At 29.8% G+C, this 20,226-nt stretch overlaps 1 long non-coding RNA gene across 3 annotated transcripts; it reads right to left on the reverse strand.

Annotated features, from left to right (window-relative positions):
* Positions 1-2,740: 2,740 nt before the first annotated feature.
* On the reverse strand, positions 2,741-9,428 carry LOC107929811 (uncharacterized). 3 transcript variants are annotated; one of them, XR_001692905.2, is made up of 6 exons: positions 9,205-9,428; positions 7,212-8,250; positions 5,821-5,972; positions 5,604-5,719; positions 4,377-4,448; positions 2,741-3,474 (listed from the first exon to the last, which is right to left on the reverse strand). It is a non-coding gene; the product is annotated as an uncharacterized lncRNA (long non-coding RNA). The 3 variants fall into 3 exon arrangements; XR_001692904.2 differs by having other exon boundaries at positions 7,212-7,279; positions 9,205-9,415; XR_005921020.1 differs by lacking the exon at positions 4,377-4,448 and having other exon boundaries at positions 3,186-3,474; positions 7,212-7,279; positions 9,205-9,415.
* Positions 9,429-20,226: the final 10,798 nt, after the last annotated feature.

Here is a 20,226-nt window from a genome sequence, read left to right on the forward strand (position 1 = left end):
GAATAAGGTTGTAATGGAATAGAGCTGTAATGTAACGCCCCTAACCCGAATCTGTCACCGGAATAGAGTTACGGAGCATTACTTGAGTTACCGATTTATTTATTAGATATTTTATTTCATCTAACATTCATATTTGGAACCAATTAAAATCAATCATATTGTCCTTTAAACTTACTTATTTTTCTCGACATGTTTTACTTGAATTTATTACTCGTCTCAATATACTTAATTTCCTTGTATCAACGTATCAAAGATAATCACATATTGACATATCATGATAAATATCATTCTCTAGCCATTTCTTCATAAACATAAATCAGGTAATTCATTATATCGATATTTCATGCATTTAAAAAATAAAATTCTTGCAATGTATTCTATAAAATATCAGAATTTTTCATAATTTTAACACTTTTCAATTTAATCATTAAAACATGTTTTTTTTCCTCGATCTTTAACTAAATTAATAATTTTATTCAATTTTAAAATTTTAAATAATAAAATAATCCACTTCATGCACATTGGTCATTTTTAACTTTTTACAAATTTTCCCATAAAGTTTTACTTTTATTCAATTTAGTCCCTGATCCTAAAACATGCAAATTAGCTATGCTAGCTGAATATTCATACATATTTTCCTCCTCCTCCTCTCCATTCCACATCCTTAATTTATATAATATGCTTATAAGTAGCATTATCTATAATTTCATATTTACTTATATGTATATTCAAAGCTGTTCATTTGAGTCATAGTCACTAAATTATTTATATCTTGAGCTAAAGAACTCCAAATTAAGATCTATTAATTTTAACTGAAACTAGACTCACATGTATTCTTACCATAAAATTTTCAGAATTTTTTGTTTATTCAATTAGTACACTTTATTCATTAAAGTCTCCCCTATTTTTCTATTTGATAGTTCTGACCACTCTTCACTAAAGTTTAATTATCTCTTTAAAAAGAATTCAAATGATGTTAAAATTTGTTTCTTATAAAAATAGACTCATTAAGGAATTTAACCATATAAATTATGTCCCAAAATTGTTTTTATATAATTTTTAATGATTTTTCCAAGTCAGAACAAGGGATCTCGAAATTTTTCTGAACCAGTCTCAGAAAAATATAAATATCTCAAAATACAGAATTCATTTACTTTCTATATTTCTTTTATATGAAAATAGACTCAATAATATTTAATTCCATATCTCACTCAGTTTCTAATTCAATTTCTACCACTTTTGGTGATTTTTAAAAGTTAGCCTATTGCTGCTGTCCAAAACTACTTTAGTGCAACATATTGATTACCAAGTTTATAACACTCTTATTTCCATTCTCTACCATATTTCCCATTATTTTCCCTCATTTTCCTTCACTGATATATCAAGAACATGGATCCTTATATAAGAAAACTCTACCTTAACATCATTTTCATGCTTTTGATATTACCTTACATGAGAAACTCTACTTAAAATATGTTGAAGTATTAAAATTCTTACATTGTCCCATTGATTTTAATCTTTAACTTGATTTTTCTCTCTCCTCCAACTTCTATTTCTTGAATCCAACTTGATATTCCAACTCCCCTTAGTCTCCTTAACATTTTTCTCTCTTGGTAGCTATGAAAATTCTTTTGATTTTTAGGTGAAAATGGTGAATTTTTGGTGAAAGGACTAAATTGTAAAGAAAGGAAAGTTTACTCTTCTCTTTTCTTTCTAACGTGGGATGCATGAAAATGATGGTGTTCTTCCCTCCCTTTTTTTCTTTCCATACACACATATATATATACTAAATAAAATAATAATAAATATCTTATTAAAATATTAATTAAATAATAATTATCTAATTAAATAACTATAAAATATCACCAAAATCATCATTACTTTCTCGATTTCTCTCTCTTCCAATTGATCATTTTGCACTTTGTAATCTTTTAAAATTTCATTGAGTCATCACTTAATTTAGTAAAATTACAATTTAGTCCCTTATATTTCTTCACCTATTCAATTTGGTCCTTATTCATCATTTTTCCTTGGTTTCTAGATCATTCCACCCTTAAAATATTTGCACTATTAGTCCTTCAATTTTTTCATATTTACCTTTAATCCTTCAAATTTTAACTATTTACTCTTGGGCCACAAAACTTTTCTCACTTTTACAATTTAGTCCTTTCTTGAATCAGTATGTCATAATATACTTCCCAGTGACATAACTCAATTTTCCTCTTCTTGTCACTTTATTTCATTATTTTACTGTATTAATGATAATATCTTACTGTAGAAAATTTTGGGGTGTTACATGTAATCAGTTTTTTAGTTGTTTGGTTAAATAGAATGAAATAGAACTATGTCAATTTAATTTCTTGTTTTTGGTTGAATGAATTAGATATTGTAATAGCATAAGAAAATGGCTTAAATTACCATAATACCCTTAGTAGAAATTTTTTTAAGTAGATGATTGTTGTTATTGTTATTAAATTTTAATAACATTATTAAATATAATTTAATCATATTTTAATATAATTATTATTAAATACAATTTAATAATAATAATATATAATTTAATAACATTATTAATATAATTTGGTTCATATTTGGTTCATTTATAAAGAAGGATGTACTTTTGAGATTTTGTAAAGAGAATTTATGCAGATCAGTCCCTCACAAATGCTATCCTCTCATTCCGCACACACTTAACTTTTGTCATATAGGTGATTCCAGCCATCAAATTTAACACAATTCCTTTTACCAAATCTACTGCCTCATCTCACTACATGCCTAAGATGAAGGACAAAACATAATCTCATGGGATCATAGTTACCAAAATTACAAATATTGATCCAAAAACAATAATTATTCTCATTTATATATATAAAATATCAAACATCTATACACTAAACAAACCCCAGCAAGCAGACCTTGTTTTAACTTCTCTATATCTTTTCCCCAACACATTAACATCAACTCCGAAAATATTCCTCCAAAAATATCAGAAAAGAAAAAGGGCTCTACTGCTGCCATTAATGTATCTTCTGTAATACCCCCAACTCGTATCCCTAGTCAGAACCGGGTTATGGAGCATTACTGAAGTTTACAGATCAAACAGACAGAAATTTCAAACATTTCATATCATCAAAACAAGTCATCAAAGCATCATTTTAATCCAAATTATAAACATACCAAATCTAAATCAATTTGCCTAGTTCATGAGCACTTAAACATAGAATTAAATTCACATGCACCTATCTAGATTTAGTTCAATTTACCATACCATAATATGGCTTCAAAAATAAACACATATTTATATGTATAACACCAACCAAAATTAAACTTATAACCTCATTTACAATCAAACCACAAAATAACTATTATTTAGACACCTTAGGTACATGCTGACACAAAGGATAAACATCACAACATTTGAGTTCGGGATCATTGTTGGATGCTGAATTGACGATCAAAAGTTAAGTACCTAACCTGCGCACGGAAAACAAAATCATATGCTGAGTAAAACTTAGTGGTATTTCTATAATCCAAATACTTAAAGATAAAATAATATAATAAGCACAATTGAATATTAAGCACAATTGAATATTTAAAATTCACATTTTTTTGTACAATAGCATTAACCATTCAATATTCAATTCATAATTATATTATTCATACCATACTTAATTCTCATTATTTGCCATAAAATAGCTTCTCACAATATAATACACGTTTCACTTAAACAACAATAATGTTCATTCCATGTCCAATTCATGAATACAGAATTCATGTGTCTCAATCCATATTTCAATTCACAGTCCCATTTTCATTTCACATATAAAATCATCCAACATCGATCATAGTGTCATTTCATTTAATTTCCCCTATTAACATGATTCGGACTCGGACCGATATACGGATCCAACCAAAACACACCAATTTGGCACCTAGTGCCTCATTGGATAATTCGAAGTAATAATTTGGCATCCAGTGTCTCATTGGCTAAACCAAAGTAAATTGACACCCAGTGCCTTATCGAATTAATCTGAAGTAGTAAATCGACACCTAGTGTCTCATCGACTCGAAGTCGAAAAAAATTCTAAACTCTTCCAATCTTATGGCATGTCATCTATATCCGGCTCAGCTCAGTACAGTTAATAGGGTTCCGGTTCACTTTTCCAATACAACTAATCATTTCAATTCAAATAATTAATATATTCAATATATATATACCAATTCAATTCAATCAATATAAATTCAATAAATTCATCACATAACGAATCAATCCATTTCAATTGCAAAACACAATAATTCTCACCTCGACACTTACCATATATATAAAATTGAATTATAACAATTAACAACTAGGTTCGAATTATAGAAATACAAACCAGGAATTCTGAGCTATTCGATGTCGACTTTATCTTTCCCCTTTTTAGTCGAGGATTCCGGTACAATGTTAGCTACGGAGTTAAAATAATTAAAATTCATCAATACAATACAATTCAATTTCATATTGCATATTTCAATTTTTACTCAACATTTGTCTAAATTCCAACTTAGTCCCTAAACCGAGACTAATTTTATTTCTTTACAATCAATTATATATTTTCATTCAATTTCCACTTTAAACTAGATTTAACTCTCTAATTTCACTTAAATCCCTAAATTTTGAATTTTTCACAATTTAGTCCTTATTACTCAAAATTTACAATTTATTCTACAATTCAATCCTTTTTCATTTCTAACTTGAAAATCTATCAATTTAATCCTCAATACTCAAATTATTCAACATAGACAACACTTAAAAATTCAATAATTTCTAAAATTTTGACATAGGTCAGGTAGTATTTAATACCGGGATTCCAAAAACATAAAAATTAAAAGAAAAATGGACTAAATTGACTAACCAATTGAGCTTGAAACTTTGAAACCCTAGTTTTCTCCTTTCTTTCTTTTTCTCCTGCTTCGTTTTTGCTTCTCTGTTTCTTTCTTTCTTTATTTTTCTTTTTATTTCTTTGTTTCATTATTATATAATATAATATATAATATATATACTTAAATATTAAGGTATAATATTATAATATTATAATATATATTTTAACTTTAAAATTTTTTAATAATAACACTTATGTCGCCTCATTTATGAGCAATGGCATAATTGCTTCTTCAGTCCTTTTACTTTTTCTTTAATCTACAATTGAACTTTCACCCTATATACAATTTAGTCCTTATACCTAATTACTTTTAATTCAAGCAAATTCACTTAATCAAACCCAAATTAACTACAAAACTAACTTCGCAAATATTTATTAAAAATATTTACGAGTCTGATTTACGGGAACAGAGTCCTGGAAATGATTTTTTTTAATTTGATCCTTTTTAATTAATTAACCATCGAAACATTAAAATTTCTTAACGAAACTTTAATACCACCTTAATGACACTCCGTAAATATTTATAAAACTCAGTTTATAAAAACAAGATCCCAATGCCTTATTTTCTAAAAGTACTTGAACTTAATAAATCATTTATATAACATAAATTATCAAATCAAAAACTTTTTTAAAAATCACATTTGAATCATAAATATTAAATAATAATATTTATGAACCTACTCGTCGGATTTGGTGGCCCTGAAATGACTATTTCTGACACCACTGAAAAACGGGCTGTTACATCTTCAATCTGAATCACTTTCCATACTCCCCGTGGTCTTCAATCCTCTTAGTCTCTGCAACATGCCAAAACCTTACATCAGAAATATGGATAATAACTAAAAAAATTATTGCATTGTAGGAAATGTAAAAGAAAAGAAACCAAATCATATGTTACCTTCTTAGAACTCTTCTTTTCCCTAATTCATATCTTTCTTGGCACATATCAATCAACCATGCTCTAGGGCCCACCAGGTATTAGGGGTGAGTATTCGATCAAGTTGAGTCGAATCGAGTCGAAAATTTTCAAGTTAGTCGAGTTGGCGAATCCTATTTTAGCAACCAAACTCAATTTGAATTTTTTCGAATCGAATAAAAAAATTTCGAGTCAAGTTGAATCGAGTTAACGAATCCTATTATTTATACTCAGTGGTGCATTTACATGGATCGATTATTTAACTAGTAGATGAAGTACAAGATTATTTAACTACATAAACAATATAATGGTTTTGCCTTTTAACTTTTAAAAGTTAAAAGTAAAAACCATTAAGTAACATTTATCAAAATGACTTTGTTTTGTCTTTTCTTATTTGGATTTTTGGATAACTCAAATTGTGTAATTCATATTCGAGTTAAACCGAAAAACTTAATTTTTTTATTCGAGTTTTCCTAATAACTTGATTAACTCAAATAACTCAAACTATTTAATTCAAATTTTGAATTTTTTATCAAGTTTTTCGAATCAAATCGGATTTTGTACACCCCTACCAACTACCACCACAACCTACCAATACATGTCAAATTTACACAAAAAATATATATGAAGCTTGCATATATGCTTCGAATACATCAATGTTTACTTGCAAAACTAAACTAAACTATACTTCAATAAAACAAACCAAGTTGCTATTTTTCGGTCTTAGTTTGACAATAGTTGAAAGAGAGTAGATAAGAGTTGTATGATTAGTTGTGATGCTCATGAACTTATGTACACCAAGTTAAAAAAGTTAAACTAAAAACTACAACAATCTAACTAGCATTGAGCAATGTGTAACCCTATATACATGTTTGTAATGATTTCACGATCAACAAAAATACAAAAACAAAAATTAAACTTTCCAAAAAAAGAAAAGCCCAAATCAAAAGAAAAATCCAAAGGGAAATCATTTATGCACTATAAATGAATAAAATGAAACATTACAACCTAACAGTTTTAACAAGACTTCATAAACTCATCCAGCACTTCATAAAATGACAGTTTCCAGTTTGCTAAGTTCAGGGTACTGAATATTTTATAATGCCAATGATTTGAGATATGAAACCAATAAATTTACAAAGACATCATACTATATAAAGCAACAAGAATCAGCAAATAGTGTTACTAGGATCAACTTTGGGGAAGCTTCGAGGATCAACTTTGTTCATAAAATAAATTTTCTAACTAAGGTAATTGTAGAGAGATAACACCTCTTATAAAGCAAAAGAAACAATAATAATACATTGAGATTTATACTAATTAGTACAAAATTTATAAAGTAATCGTGAAAGGAAAAGTAACATGATACTCACAATTGTGCTCAATCCAATGGTTTGATTTTCCAAATCATACAAAACCAGCTTGTTGGAAAGTACTAAATCTGTAAGCAACAAAACAAAGTTCCATAAAAAATTCAAATTACTCTAATTTCAGCAAATACTATTGCAACTTACAGTCTAATAAAATCAATGCTACAAGGTACACACTTAAGATTTCCATTTAGTATTCACTTGGATTTGATGATTAAAATCTTTTTAATCCAAGTTATAAAAATAACCAATCATTCAGGACAACCTAAAAAAACATGTCTGAAAAAGGACAATAGGACATAATAAAAAGGTATTTTAATGATAATTTAAAAGAATAATCAATAATAAGAGAAGACATAAATATACCATTATTTTTAATAAAACATCAGTATAAACCTTGTAGAGAAGCTACGACAATATTGTAGGCAATTATTAAAGTATATCTCAGGTATCCAAATTAAAGTTATGAGTATCACGACCAAAACAATATAGATCTTATAGAAATTACATCAATATACAAACTATAACAAGAACAAAAACATATGTGGAAAGAAGTGCACCAATGCAGTACTTTTGAAATCATAATTTTCACCTTCCAATTGAGCCTATAAGGTGTGAATTTCATGAAAAAAAAATTCTACATTAGAATATGAAAAATAGAAAAAAGTAGAGAATTCAATTAACTAAAGAAAGCCCTTTCTCATTCTATATTCTCTTACAATTGTTAGAAACCACAATATGTATATATTGTTGATAAATAAGTCCATTACTTTTAACATTGATTTTTACATATTTTTTGGAGCTATTATTGATAAATAAGCCCATCACTTTTAATCTATTATTTCCTTATAAGCCAATACTTATTTTAAGGAGTCCATTTTATTTGTAGCGTCTATATCCATTTTTAATGAATTTTATTTGTAGCGTCTATATCCATTTTTAATGAACTATCAAAAGCAATTGGAACAACAGCATAGTCCATGGAGAAGACTTATAAGAAGACATGAATCATCCATTGGTGTTGTAATTGTGCCAATAAGACCTGTAAGAAGACATGAATCATCCATTGGTGTTGTAATTGTGCCAATGATAACCATTCAAGACAGGCTATTTTATTGCAAACCAAAATATTTGCTTAAGGATCACAAAAGCAAACTGATTTTCAATTGTAATGGAAATCATACCAAAGAACCCAAATTAATCAAATTCATTATAACACTTCAAAAACCAAAAGAAATATGAAAACCCCCAACAAGAATCAAACATATCTTTTTTTTTGTTCAACAAAAATTAAACATATTGGCAACATTAGTAACCAAATTCCTAAATCAAGTTGTGTGATCCAATTAAAGAGTTAAAAGAATGATAGATTAACCGAGCAAGAATCAAAGAAATTTCAATTAAAGAATCAAAGTCAATCAACATTTCTTCAATCGATGAACATGAAACACAGAAAATCAAAATCAAAATCAGAAAACAAAAACCTATTAAGACATACATACCTTGTTAATTCGACAATCGGAGGTTAATTGATCATTCATTACAAAAAAAAACACAATTCACCATTTTTACATATCAAATCTAACTATAAAATGAATGGGAAACTAATGAAATCATTTGCAGTTTTATAACAATGGGTCTTGATTCTTGAAGTGAAAATTACATTTAAAAAATGGTACCCAGAAAAAGGAAAAGAAACCCAGGAATGTGATGAGAAAACTTGAAGAATATGAGAGAAAAAGGGTAAAAAAAAGAAGAAGCTTAAACCAACATGGGATATGGGTTGGTTGACAAGAATCTTAAAAGAAAAGCATAGTCCCCATTTATTTTTTGTGTTGATGAATAAAAAAGAAGAAATTAAAGAAAAGAATTTGGGGATTTACTTAATGAATAAAATGGGTATCGAAGGGTGGAAACAAGCATCAGCGATGGAAGCAAAGTGGTCTAAGATTCAAACAAAAAATAAAAAATACTAAGAAAATGAACAATAAATTACCCGATAATGGAAGTAGATTTTGCCTCTAACTTTGTTACTCACTGTAACAGGCGCATCTAGAGAAAATGAAGAAGGTAGATGAAAAGAGACTTTTATCTTCAAAAGTAGAAGGCTATTACGGACAACAAAGAATAGCCAATTCAGAGCCCTATTTACAGAATGGTTATTCAGTGCTCACCCATAATAGAGGCTTACATGGAATAATGATTCGGTAATAAAAAAATGAACCAAACAAAGAAAACACTATTTAAAATTGAATAAGCATTGAACTGAATCCTTATTCACGTCAACCAAACGTGACATAAGATTAAAACATTTGGTACTTACCCCCTTAGGCCTACCATTTTTGTTGGAAAAATTGGTTTTAAAATAAATTTTGTCATCATAAGTTTAAAAAATTTTCTTTAAAAACCGACAGGTTGTGATATTTATAACAATAAAACCCTTTTACCCGAATTATTCTAGTGTTTATGGATTAGGCTGACTCTATTGTTCTCACCTTTCAACCACTTGATATTCTCCGCTAATGTCGATCTCGGTTTGCTAGAGTGTGAACTCTATTCCCAAATCAATGAAAAATTTAGAAATAATTTAACTATATTTTGACAGAATATTAATGTAGAAAAGTGTGTTATTTTACTTAACTTTTGGTCTCTATTTATAAAGAAAATAACAAGAATCTCAATAGAACAAGATATAACCAAATAATAATATTTTAATTATGTTATTGATAAATGTGAATTAAATTTGGTGTAATTATGTTGAATTAGTCTGCGTTGTTTCGATAACATAATGTGATGTCACACACTCGAATCCAACAATTAGGTCGAGTGTGTAGTGTACAAATATGCTAAAAAGTTCAACATTTTTTTATCTCAAGTATAACATTATGATCATACACATTACTATTTATAAAAAGAAATATATATGCAAAACTAATTTCAATGTAGTCAATGAACATGCAATTAGAATTCATAATCCTTTTCATAAGATAAAAAATATATATATAATATTTAGACAACCTCACATTTTCATACATTTTAAGCTAGGAAAAATAATCTTCAAAACATAATGTGTCTTATCATTATCATATAAGGAACCTAACACACACAAATAATTTCAAGTATATTCACAGTCACACATTTTAGTAAGTATTTTAATGCCCTAATTTGGTTTCAGTTACATGACAATATATAATCACAAATTTCATTATTAACGTGTCACATAGATTATGATATTTCAATCAGGCAAGTAGATAGATTAGCATAATCATTAATAATTTCTAAAATCAAACAATAAATAATATATGATTACAAAAAGCCTTTTTCTCACAAAACTATATTTTTACTCATCATGTCCATGTCACAATTGAAGGAAACTTTCACGTCTACTTCTCTTAATAATCTAGCGAAAACAAATTTGGTTTGAAAATTAGGAATATGAAACACCTCCCTTATGATAAGGCCATTCTAAATGTAGGTTTGAACAAAACCTTGCTTTTTTCCAAACATGTGTAATTTCAAGAGTTTCTAAGATAGACAGTCAGTCTGTTCTCTTTTTTCCACTTGGGAGTAAGACACAAAGATCTTTTAATTACCACTAATATACTGAGTGGCACCACTAACTATCCTCTACTCTTTCACATTAGTCAAAATATTAACTTGAGAAATGACCACACAATTATACAATCTGCTTCGACCAAATTGACATTTGGCTTAACAGGATTATCATTCATCTATTATTGATTTCTACACATAGTTACATAGTAACCCAGTTTGTGATCACAATTGAATACTAGAATAGTGAGTATAGTTGATGAATAAAACATCAAGTATGTTATTAGGAAAGAGAGATCATAACACTTTTAAGTATCAAGTCTTTCCTAACCAGAACTATTCCTAGACATGCACTTTCACACTATCACAATTATTTCTAGCAACCAACTATGGATTTGCCACACAAAATAATTTCCTTTTTTTTTCTCAAAATTTATTTTGGGCTTGTAACCATATATACATCATATATCATGTTTAAAAATAAATTCAACTCACAAATATATATATTCAATTGTATATAAACATGCAATTCAAAGTAAATGAATTAGATTTGCATATTCAATCAAATACGATAATATGGTAAAGTAGAAATTCTTATCATAGTAACAAATGGATATCTTATAAATAAAACCTTAGTTTTTTTAGATATAAAAAAACTCAAGATTTGGTCCTACCCAAATTAAAGGTAGAACTAATATTAATCAAGCCCTATGCAAATTCACATTATTACTACATTAAGAATTTTATTAAACTTCAATTTAAGGTCACTAATTTTTGTTAATTATAGTAAACAAATTCACGCAACATAAAATCATGAATTTATGCCTCATCCAAACATAAAAATAACACACTTTATATGTGATCAATATTTTATTTTTCCAAAATTACACCAATTCTAATCTTTCATAAATATTTAGATTTTATCCATTTACATATCTATTATTGATGCATAGGAATCTCGAAAAATATGAATATCGAAATCATTGGGATACATGTTGTAAGACAACAATACAAGTAGACAAATGGTACCTTTATGGAAACATGAAACAAGCAACATCATGACAATAACGACAACGACGAACATGAGTATCGACAATGTGGACAACATCCAAAAATCCTTAAGATTGTTCGAAAATTGATGTTTAAAAATTAAAGTCATTGCTTGAGGCATGAATATCACTATCCTTATAACACCCTTCAATCGGTCTGGTCGCTGAACTCGGGCAATAGGAAGCTACAACTAAATACCAAGCATTTACAAACAAGTTATAATTTTAAAATCTCAATTAAATATCCAAAAAATCATAATTAAATAAAGTAAAATATGTTTCAATCAGTTATGGGTTAATATCATGCTTTCTGAAGGTTAAAATAAAGCAGGCAATCTTTAGCATCAATTTGAAGCAAATTTAAAAAGATGAGAAAAATATGAAAACAAGGGATATACAGTCGTGTCCCGAGGCTGTGTGGAAGGGTTGAGGTCGTGTGTATGGGCCACATAGTCATGTGAGTAAACTATGTAACAACTTGATGTCGTGTGACAGAGCTTAGCCCGTGCTGCTCAAGGACATGGCCGTGTGGCCAAATCGTGTACAATTCGAATATAGGGCCACACGGTTGTGTCGCCAGACCGTGTAACTCACTGAGATCATGTGGACAAACCTACACCAAAATTAAATAGGCCACATTGCCTTGTAGGGTGACCGTGTGAGAAACACGATCATGTGGTAAACCGTGCCTAGGTTGTGTGCACATAAAATAACTTCAAAATCAAGCCATTTCACCTACCATTTCTTAGTTACCAAGCCATACCATTTACACCTATTATTACCCGATTCAAAACACACCAAATTATGTAAAAACATGTCATATATCATTAAACCTAAATGCCTAACCAATATGCCCACAAAGGCACCTCAATTTACAATTCAAAACAACCAAAATGAATATGTTCAAGCATACCAATTCACAAACATTATATGGCACATTCTCAATCACTTACTTAAGTACAATTAACCTTTAATCATCTTTATGTTTTAACATCAAATATATCAAATTATATCAAATATCCTTTTATATTTAAGCATCAACCAAGAACATATAGCATAATAAGACACTTCTCTCAACCGTAAGGATATTAAGCATACAATTCAAGCAATCTAACAAGTCATCAACCAAATACCACTACCTTCTCATATATATACTTATATATATACACTTATAACATAACAAACAAGATCATCAAGATAAAAAATGAACTTTATAACAAAAAATCTTCCTAGGTATATATGCCAAAACCAAAATAAGAGCATAACCAACACTTGAGTTTGGGATTGTCGTTGGATGCTGAATTGACGTATACCTAACCTGTGCACGAACAATCAAAAACATGCGTTGTGTATAACTCAGTGGTATTTTATAATTTGAATAATAAGTATAATATTAAACATAAAGAAGCATAAATTTAGAATGAAAATAACATATAAATCATTCGGCCAAATATGCTATTTCACATATTCATGTACTCAAAACCATCTCATTTCTCTTATATCATCATAAGTCTATCACAATTTTCAAGTTAATAATCATACAACTCATATAAGATACATTTCATCTCAAAATCCAATTTCATGATTTTATGGAACATAACATATTAATGTTCCCAATTCAATCCACAATTTACATTTCATTTTTCATTTCCAATTTCATTTCATATTCTTTTTGCCATATCAAAATCATAAACCATTTCGTTCTTTATATCCCTATTAACATGACTCGAACTCAGACGGATACATGAATCCAACCAACACACCAGTTTGGCACCCATTGCCTTATCGAATAAATCTAAAGCAAAATGATTGAGACCAACACTATCAAATAAATTGACACCCAGTGTCTCATCAGTTAAATCGAAGCTAAATCAAAGCAAATTGGCACCTAGTGCCTCATTGACTTGTAGTCGAAGACATCCCTGAACTTTTCCTATTCTATGGCATGCCAATTATATCCGACTCTAACTGAGTAGTTAATAGAGTTTTCATTTCATAATCTAGTACCAACCAATGTCTTAACTTCACAATTATTTCAATTAAGTAAACATTTATTCAACATATATAGTAGCCATAATTATCCAAATTCATACTCAATTTTCATAATTACTAAAAATACACACATTTATCAAACATATTCATTTCAATTCTCATAATCGTTATTCGATTCAGATCATCCCCTATCTTACACCTCCTCTAGAAATAGAACCACTACAACTACTTCTACGACCCCTAGCCGTATGTGCAGACTTCTGAGTAGAGATAAGAGTAACATTATCACCTCTTGGGCACTCTCGAGCAAAATGATCTAATGATCCACAACAAAAATAGGCTCATGCTAATTTCCAGCATTCACCTCGATACTTCTTCTCATAATGCTCACAATTAGGTATCTCAACATATCGAGACAGACCTCACACACTAACCACAGATACAGTCAGTTATCGATCTCAATTTTTTCAGATCTATCAGAGTTAAAAGTTGATCTCCAATTACCATGAGAATCCATAGTTCGCTTTGGTTACGAATGCAAACTAACAATTCCTATTCGTCTTCTAGTAGCTCGTGTAGATTCAATTTTCTTATCAAGACCTAAAGCTTGTTCCACCATTTTCGCTTGTTTTACTGAACCAACAAACTCTAAAATTCAATGTGATACAAGCTATTCTTTGAGTTCGTTGCGTAAACCACACGGGAACTATTTGCAACTTTCAAGTTCAGATGGCACAAATTCTGTAGCATATTTACCAAGTCGCAAAAACTCACATTTGTAATTAGCCACTGACATTTCCATCTATTTCAACAACAAAAATTCATGTTTCCTTTCTTCGAGATACAACTCTCTGACATATTTCTTTTGAAATTCCATTTGAAAGAACTCTCAGCCGACTCACTCAGTAGGTACGTGGTGTGTTACCATCTGCCACCATGTATACGCTTCTCCTTGTAGTAGAAAAATGGCACAAATAACACATTCACACAGGGTACACTCAAGTTGATGCAAAATATGTTTGGTCGATTCCAACCAGACTTTAGTAGCCAAGGGACCAATCCCTTTCAAACCCAAAAACTCAGTTGTACCATATCTCCATAATTATTTAATCGGAGCCCATAGAACAACATGCATAGCTATAACATTAAGAGCAACTCTCGCCACTCTCTAAAGAGTTTGAGCTTTAACTCGAAGTAAATTCAAATCAGCTTGACCCTCATTATTACCTCTATCAATGTTAGGTTGTTCTGCACCAGCTGAATGAACGCTCGGTGCCATCGGCTCAGCTTTATTTAAATTTTTAGTGGAATGATCCCTAAGATGAATCTTCTGATCAACTTCATTATTTGATTTACATGACATCTTTTAACTATAAAAAAGAAACAATTATAATCAACAATAAAATCCCGACTCAGACTCGACTCGACTCAACTTTGGCATGAACCTTTAGTCTGATATTTGGCTAAACCTATAGCTCTAGTACTAGTAGGACCCGGGCAATAGGAATCTACAACTAAATACCAGGCATTAACAAACAAATTATAATTTTAAAATCTCAATTAAATATTAAACAAATCATAATTAAATAAATTAGCATATATTTCAATCAGTAATGGGTTAATATTGTGTTTACCAAATGCTAAAACAAAGCAAGCAATCATTTAGGATAAATTTGAAACAAATTTAAAAAGATGAGAAAAAATATGAAAACAGAGGACACACAGTCGTGTGGACAGGTTGAGGCCATTTGGATGGGCAACATGACCGTGTGAGTAAACCATGTAATAACTTGATGCCATGTGAAATTGGGGTCACACGGCCATTTCGCCAGGCTGTGTGACAGAGCTCAACCTGTGTGGCTCAAGAACATGGATGTGTGGCCAGACCGTGTACAATTCGAATATAGGGTCACATGACTGTGTCGCTAGACCGTGTGGACAAAGCTGCACCAAAATTAAATAGGTCACATGGCCATGTGGGGTAACCGTGTGGGAAACATAGTCGTGGGTAGACTGTGTCCTAGGTCGTCGACACCTAAAATAACTTTAAAACCAAGCCATTTCACCTACCATTGCTTGGTTACCAAGCCATACCATTTGCACCTATAATTACCCAATTCAAAACACATCAAATTATGTCAAAACATATCGTATACATTGGAACATAACATATTAATGTTCCCAATTCAATCTACAATTCACATTTCATTTTCCATTTCCAATTTCATTTCATGTTCTTTTTGCCATATCAAACTCATAAAAACCATTTCGTTCTTTATATCCTTATTAACACGACTCAGACTGAAACTGATTCACGGATCCAACCAATAGACCAGTTTGGCACCCAGTACCTCACCAGATAAATTCAAAATAAACAATTGCACCTTGCACTATCAAATATATTGACACTTAGTGTCTCATCGATTTAACTGAAGCAAATTGTCACCTAGTGCCTTATCAAATTATAGTCAAAGAAATCTCTTAACTCTTCCTATCCTATGGTATGCCAACTATATCTGACTCTACCTAAACAATTAATAGGTTTTTCATTTCATAATCCAGTACCAACTAATGTCTTAATTTCACAATTATGTCAATTAAATAAACATTTATTCAACATATATAGTAGCCATAATTATCCCAACTCATACTCAATTTTCATAATTAATAAAAATGCACACATTTATCAAACATATTCATTTCAATCCTCATAATCATTATTCGATTCATATCATCCCAAGTGAACAAGAATTCTCACCTCATATTCTTTCCATGAATGAACAAATCAATATGTAGCAATTTATAATTAGTTTGGATTATAGAAATAGAAACAGTAAACTCCAAGTTATTCGTTGTCAACCTTGTCTTTTCCTCTCTTTTTTTTTTGAAGAATTTGGGTCGACATTAGCTACAAATTAAAACAAACAACATATTTCATCAATACACAAACAATTTCACATTCAATTGCTAAATAAATCGACTTTTGCATTTTATTCAATTTAGTCCTTAAAATAGGGACTAACATATTAACCTCAAATTTTTATACCAATTTCACTCTAGGCCAAATTTAACTCCTTATTTCTCATTTTTACCCCAAAATTTTAAAATTTTTAGAATTTGGTCCCTATTGCACAAATCAACCATTGACATTACAATATAGTCCTTTTTCACTTTAACCTAAAAATCTATCAAATTGGTCCTTAAAACTTTAACTATTCAACTTAAGTAACATCTTAAAATTTTAAAAATAACAAAAAATACAACATAGTTCAGCTGCATTGAACTACGAGGATTCTGAAAACATAAAAATTACAAAAAAATGGATTAAATTGACTAACCAATTAAAGCTTGAAACTTAAAAAACCCTTGGCCGTTTCGTCTTCTCCCTTCTTCATTGTTCCAAAATTTTTGGAAATGAAATGAGAAAATATGTTTTGTTTTATTTTCATTACTTTAGTTTTATTATATTATGATCTTATAACATATTATATTATTATTTAACCTTTATAACTTATATGTATAATTGTCTCATGACCATCCACACTTATTAAACAAGTGGTTTAATTACCTTATAAGTCTCTTAGCTTAATTCTACATTGTAAATTAATAATAATTCGCACTTTTATCACTTACGCGATTTAGCCCCCATGCACTAAATAGTCTTAATTCGATACAATTACCCGATTGAAATTTAATTCACTTCTAACTTAACTCCATAAATATTTAATAAAAATATTTATGAGTTTGATATTAGGAATCGAGGTTTCGAAACCACACTTTCTGACACTATTGACTTTTGGGTCATTAAAGTCCTTAAAGATATTTCATGGATATGCGTATCCTTCAGGTTGCAACAAGCACTTATGTTAACCAATAGAAAAACAAGAAACAAGAAAGACCGAAGCAATTAAACACTCAATTGAGATTTTAGGAGGAAAGCTTTTCTAAAAAGAATATAGAGAAAATTTGGAAGAGAATGTGAAAGCTAATGAGTAACTTAGAAGGCTGCCATTCATGCCAAAAAATAGAAATTATAACAATTGAGAAGATATTTGATACGTTTGAAAAAAATTGATTCTATTAACAAAATCTTGACTTAGGAAATCAAGTAACTTTTTTTATTATAACAATAAAAGTAAAATAAAATAAAATGTAAAAGGCAAAATCAAATCAAGTCTTGTATCACGTGTAAGGGAAAGGGAAAACAACTCATTTTAATTAAATTGAGCTATCAAGCTCAAGCCTCATGCACACGTATAATAAACCGACATTATATAAATATTATTTAATGGTGTATCTAAAGAATGCGGAAAATGTGTAATGCTTTGAAATATATGAAACTTCCAACATGGTCTCCAACTATATTACTCTGACTTAGTTGCTAATGATAAATTTCTATTTTATTTCTAAGTTGCCACATTTAGTGTATCCAATACATTTAGTGTATCTGTTATTTAATAGATTCATATTTATTATCTCCAATATCCAATACACTGAATTTTGTGTATAAATTTATTTTATGAGAAGTTATTCATGTTCATATCATCTGAATCTAATACACTTACCTATTCGTTGTAGCATATTACTAACCATGCTGGTAACAAAAAGTTGGTTTTGCCAGACCCTACTTTTAATGTCATCAATGGTGGTTCACATACAGGAAATAAACATGCTATGCAGGTATGTATCTCAATATTCCATTTGATTTTGTTAGTCATTTCTTGATATTGAGTTCTCGGACATTTATGTTTGCAAGATTTCATGATTCTCCCTGTAGGAGCATTATCCTTTAAGAAGGCCGTGAAGATGGTGTTAGAATTGTAAAATAAATTTGAAATAAAACTTAATTAACCAGGATCATGTCAAATCATCAAGAATAAATCACTAATGAAAATAGATGTGGAAGCGTACATGAATTCATCAATTTCTTGAAATCTAAAAATCTTGGGGTTTTGATTTTCCAAATTAGCATACAAGTAATCTAGAGGACTGTAACATCCCAAAATAGGACCTAGTCGATATAGTGGTTTTAGGACCACCAATCTGACATTAAAATAATTTTTTATGATTATTATGAGGTCTAGGATATGAAAATAAGCATGTGTTAAAGTTTAATAAAGAAATTCTAAGTATAAGGTGTCCAATTGGTAACTAGGGACCAAATTGAATAAGTTGTAAAAATTTGGTTCTAGAAGAAAATTGTATGAAATTGCTTTGGATTATTAATTAGGAGGTCTTAAATAGCAATTTTCCTAATTTTTAATTTTTTGGACAAAAATGGGCATGCATGGAAAAATTTGAAAGTTTAGTAAGAAAGGGCATTTTGGTCATTTGGTAATAAAATAAATAAAAAGGGAAAAAGGAAGCAAAATTCAACCATTTTCTTCTCCATGACTGTCGAATTTTGAAGAGAAACAATAGCTAGGGTCTTCAACATTTTCAAGCTAAATAATAAGTGCTCTCTAGCCTTGTTTTTAACGTTTTTCGTATTTTTGAGATCCTCTAACATGCTCTCTCTATTTCTACCCATATTTCAAGCTAGGGTTCATGTTTAGAAATTTACCCTTGCATGAGATGCTGGTGTTTTGATGATTTATGAAGGAATATGAGAGTTTAAAGGATGGTAAACAACTTTTACTAAGTGGTTTTTCATGAATATGGCTTAAGGGACCAATTTGTAAAAGTTGTAAAGATGGGTAGGAAAACGTGAAATGAAGGAAATTGTGGGCTGCCATAACTATGAAAAATATTTAGCTAGGCTTCGGTAGCCAAGAAATTACATGCATTTCATCATACAAGCCTTAGGATTTAATTTTAAAAAATGTGAAAGGTTAGTGGCAAAATGGTCACTTTTCCCTAGGATAAGTTTTAGGCCGGAAATGAACAATGTGAGGTATTGATAATCTATTTTCACTGATATAGACCCTGAGGAACCAGTTCCAAAGGTCGACCGTCGAAAATGAAAGGTTTTGAAATAATCGAGATACGAATCCAGAACGACTACCAGGTAAGTTCGTGTAACTCAACTGGTTATATGTATAAATGTATTGAATCTATTATAGTGTTGAATTGATTGTGTGATGTATGAATGGTAAATTACATAAAATTTCTTTAAATCCCTAACTTGTTTGGAAGAAGGTAAAAATCCATTTGGATTATTGTACCCTGATGGATATGATATATTACAGGAGAAATGGGATCCTGTATGTGTTGCAGAAAGGATTTAGCCCGGAAGGTAATCCATTGATCTCAGTATAGGAAGGATTTAGCCCGGACGGGTAATCCTAAAACGAACCTTCCGAGAAAATATAATGAAAAGGGCTTATCCCGGATGGGTAATCCTAATTGACTAGATAAATATTGGACTGGCCACCCAGATTGACTCTAAGATAAATGCTTTGCTATATTGAGGATTTAGCCTGGAC

This window comes from Gossypium hirsutum, chromosome A01 (assembly GCF_007990345.1).
Source record: "Gossypium hirsutum isolate 1008001.06 chromosome A01, Gossypium_hirsutum_v2.1, whole genome shotgun sequence".
NCBI classification, from domain to species: domain Eukaryota; kingdom Viridiplantae; phylum Streptophyta; class Magnoliopsida; order Malvales; family Malvaceae; genus Gossypium; species Gossypium hirsutum.